Source organism: Triturus cristatus, chromosome 9, assembly GCF_964204655.1.
Source record: "Triturus cristatus chromosome 9, aTriCri1.1, whole genome shotgun sequence".
NCBI classification, from domain to species: Eukaryota; Metazoa; Chordata; class Amphibia; order Caudata; family Salamandridae; genus Triturus; species Triturus cristatus.
This window is the reverse complement of record NC_140592.1, coordinates 942,577,439-942,582,250: the sequence shown is the minus strand read 5'-3', so window position 1 is coordinate 942,582,250 and position 4,812 is coordinate 942,577,439.

The window sequence follows — 4,812 nt, the reverse complement described above, 5'->3', positions numbered from 1 at the left end:
GCATGCTCTTCAGCTCTGGCAGCCATGAGAACTCACTCCAGACTAAGTTTCTCTCAGCATTCGTCGTCTGAATGAATCTGACAAGCATCTGTCAATCACTCTGAGGCGTATAGCTTCCTCATCATTAAATTAATTGATCTTACAGTATTTGATGAGTGTTTCCAGTCTCTCAACAAAATTGCCAATGGTCTCACCGGCTTTCTGTCATTCTTGACTGAAGATGTATCTTTAGTAATCAACATTTGGCATTAAACTGAACTTGAAATTCAAGGCTGCTTTGATTTAACTATATGAACTTTCGTCAGCTCGCGGATAATCTTCTTGTTATCGGCCTCTTCAATCGCATCAATGAAATCATCAAATGTCTCTATTCAGCCACTCCATCTGTCGCCAATATTCAACTTTTTGTTGGTATTGAATGGCTGTGATGGTTTCAAGAAGGCGGAAGCATTGTAACCATTTACAAGCTTGGCTGACATGGAGGGTGGAGTTATATCTGATAACGTATGCTGTCCCCTAGGACCTGCTTCATCCATACCATCTTCAAGGCCTTTGGCTGTGCTGGCTTCTTGGTCATCTGGGACAGCACTTGGAACCTTGTTCTCCCTCTGGGTCTCCATGGGAGTCCTTTGATTTCAGGAGACCTTGGGAGTTGTTCTGAGCCACCACACAACAGCTTTGGTGGTGGGCCCCTTCGGGTATGGACAGCTCCGCAAGCACAACCCCTGGTGCTTCCTCTGGGGTTACTTCCCCCAGCTTAGTAGCACACGGACTCTCTTCGCTCAGCTCTGGTAAGCAGATGACTGTTTAAATATTTGAATTTCGTTGCTTGGAAGCATCCCTTTGTGTCGTCTAACACCTGGTTGATCTCTAACTCGCAGAGCTTCTGTTCGCAGTGTTATCACTCCATATAATGTATGCCTTTAAGGTGCATAGTAGCATAGTACTTCTCTTTGCGGCCTTCCAAGCAGGTTTTCAGTCACCGGTGTGTGGACTTCTCAGTTAAGCTTTTCTTAACTTCAAATGTTTTATACAGAACTGGGGCTGCGCTTTCACTCCACATATGCCAAAAGTCGATTTCGCACTTCAACTGAGGCACACGTGGCACACAGGAGCAGTTTGCAGGACCACAGAAAACACTCTGGGAGAGCACGGTTGATGTTTGGGTTACTTATCCACTATCTTGTCACCAGTTGTAGCGTCCTCCCCAGGTATTCGTCAATGACTACCCTATACACAGCAAGTAATTTATCAAAAAAACACATATAAATGACACACCTAGGGACACCATAGAGGGTATTCAGAAGTTTTATAAATTACGGCATTTATGAATACCGTAATGCCCCTTGGGTTGAAACGTCGACAATTTCCCCGGACCAGTTGAAAGACCCTGTGTCAAGACCTATTCATTTAATCCACAGAGCTATTCAAACATTGTTGTCTTCCTGGCCTTCCAAAAGAAACGACTTCTCTGTGAAATTCACTTTGTACATATTGTGCACCTTCACTACTGCACTGAGCACTATATTCACCTTGTCACAAAAATTGCAACGCATTTTATGTTTTGACAGCCTCATGAATCAATGGTGGTATTCATAAATGCTGTAATTTATAAAACTTCTGAATACCCTCTATGGTGTCCCTAGGTGTGTCATTTATATGTGGTTTTTTGATAAATTACTTGTTCCTATGAGTAAACCAATGACTGGTTTAAAGGCTTTAAAGAAATTAACTTTACCCGACAGAATCAATTGTTCATATTATATCATTGCCCAGGTTCTGAGGGATACTGGGTCACCCCATTGTTAATGTATTTTTACCCTATACACAGAGCTTAGGAGAACACGTCTTTGTTCTTCTGCGTGTAACTGTGAACTCAACATTCTAACCCTGCATTCAATTCCCTATGGTCTAATGCTTACGGCACAGTTCCACTGAGTCCCTCAGGGGCCACAAAGGTTCCGTCCTTACAAACTCACACAACACTACCCTGCCTTGCACCAGCTGAGATTATTTTAGAGGCTGCCTGTTCAGATGTTTTTAAACATAGCGCATGCCTTGGGGATTTACTCTGCATTTACTCTTTGGAGAGAGTGGAAGAAGATGTGTCAACGGAATAGAGGATGGGGAAGAAATAAAGAAGAGAGAAGGGATTAAATAAAAGGAGAGGGAGAAAGAATGCAGAGGAAAGTGACAGAATGGATGAAGGAAATAACCATAAGTGAAAAAAAGATAAAGAAGAGAAGGATGAGCAAAAGGGCAAAGGTGAGAGGAAAAGAAGGGTGCCATAAAACAGGATGTTGGATAAGTGAGGAAGGAGATGAGGATAAGTGAGACACAGAAGAGGGGACACGAGTGCGAGAGGAAAGGGACAGAGAGGAGAGTGTGAAAGGGATGAAGGTGAGGAAAGGAGAGAAGAGTAAAGATGCGGAAACAAGAAGGAAAGGCAGACAGAATGAGTACATTGGAGACCCGAAAGCAGTGCAGTATCTATCATTACTTCAACAAGTACAGTGACACTGGGGTCCAGGGGTGTGTTGGCCCCACATCACCTCATTCCTGTTGTTATTATAATAGCGCCGCAGTTTCCTTCCCTGCATTAGGGCTCATTACATCGAGGCTGAGCTGCTGGACTCCCGGACTTCCTCTCCAGCCCTCCACACTGGAAATCCTCAGAAACGCAGTGAACGTGCAGTGGAACTTTGGTCGTATATTAGGCCCTGCTATCAGCAAGGCTGGTTCACTGCCCCCTATCCTTGGGGTACATGGATCCCCACTGCACGCTGGAGCACGGCGCGGATTCGGTGACTGAAGGTTTCCGCTAAATGTTCTATTATGAGAGTCCCTCTAACCTACTTACCGAGATTTATGGGATTTTCTTCCACAATACAGATACATGTTCTGCTTGGCCCTCCGGAATACCGTTTTTTTTTTTAAGTTGCTAGGATACGCGGCTTTGCCGTTAGCAGAGAACTGTCTCTGGGCTCCAGGCTCAGCTGTGGTGGTGTCATGGGGTTGCTCTGCCATATGAGGTAGCGCCGGTGGGGGGTGGGGAGGAGGTGGAGGTGAGGCACAAGAAAAACTGTCTCGTGTATTTTCCATCCCTTAGAATAAAAAAAAAACCACACATCACATTGGTTTCTGCGGCGCTGCCAATGCGCGGTTACAAGCCGAGTACAAAATCAAAATGTTGTTTACAGTCACAACTGAGAGTTGCCTCAATGAGACGTGGTGCATGGCTTGGGCTGTCTTTTGAGACACCTGGCATTCAGAGGCTGTGCGCACTGGCATTCTCAAGGCCGCAGCAGAGCTGTCTCACGGGAGTCCTACGCTCTTACATCCACTAGGCCCATTGCTGTCTCTTTGACAGCCACGCGCACTGACACTCTTAAGGTCGAGTCTAGCTAAGGAATCCCTGCATAAGGACGTTCACAAGTCCCATGCTACAGGAGCGTAACGTAAACCCCTGCGGTGCAAAGGGGGGGGGGGGGCAACTTTTCGGGGCCCCCTATTCATCCCAAGGGCAATTAATATATGTGAGAAACAGGGCACTAAGGGGCCCGTCCTCACACTCAGCGGGGCCACGCCATCATTTTGCGCTACGCCGCTGCCATGCTGCCTCCACGAGAAATATAAGGACTGACATCTTACAGGACCAGGCCTCTCAAGTTCTCCATTCTGCCCATCAATTGTGTCAATTGTGTGTCTTTTTGCTCTCAAGTTCACTGGCATTTATCAAGGATGCCGCCTAAGCAGGAGTCACTGGCATTCTCAAAACCTAAGTCTGGGTAGTCTCTTTTGGAGCCTGCCACAGACATTCACTTGGGTAATGTTGTCCATTTCACAGACACATAAACTGACTCTCAGGGGGTCGAGTCCGTTTTCAGGGGAGCACTGTGTACAGATACAGTAGGCCCATGCTTTGTTTATGAAAACTAGAAGCGATGATGTTCACGAGGTCAGGACTGTTTCTCAGGAGCCCTGTGCGCTAGAATTCTCAAGGCAGCCACATAAGCTATCTCTGTGAGGGGCCTTTGCACCTACATTCACACATGGCCTGAGATGTCTCCAGGGCTTTAAGTGGGGTGCAAAAAAGTGCGGGTCTCTAAAGGGGACGTGGCTTCTCTCATTAACCCCTTGCATGCCCGCCCCTTTCCCCGCCCAGTGCCACGCTTTGCATTAGCGGGCGGAGTTCATGACGAGCTGGACTCGTCATGGGCACAGCGCCACCGCAGCCCATGACGAGTCCAGCTCGTCATGGGCACTGAAGGGGTTAAAGGAGTGGCTTAAACATGAAAACTAATTTTTGTGTGATTTCTATAGCGTGGCACACGACTGGTATTTTGGTGCAAGATTATGTCAAATAAGTGAAATATAAACAGGAGGTAAATCACTGAAATGGAATACCCGAGTGTCTTTTACATTACTTGCTCAGAAACCCACAAGTGTTATTTGCCAGTGAGGTTAAGGACATGAATATAGGGTTGATAGGGACACCTTTCAATGCCCGTTTTTAATTACTAAGAGGTCTGAGACCTGTAAAGACCTGGCCCACTGAAAGCCCTGGGTATCTCTGGAAAAGAATGGTAATATGGTGTTCCCAAGGTCCAGGCTTGAGACGAATAGTCGAAGTTCATAAAAAAAAAATACGTGGGTAAAAAATAAAATATTCTGTAATTGTTAACCTTCAGGTAACTACATATAAAATAAGGTACAGCTCAAATTAAAAATAAATGCAAGGTACGTTAATCAGTGGGAAATGCAATATCATACATTATGAAAACAAAGTACTGCAAAGCTTTGTGTCTGTAA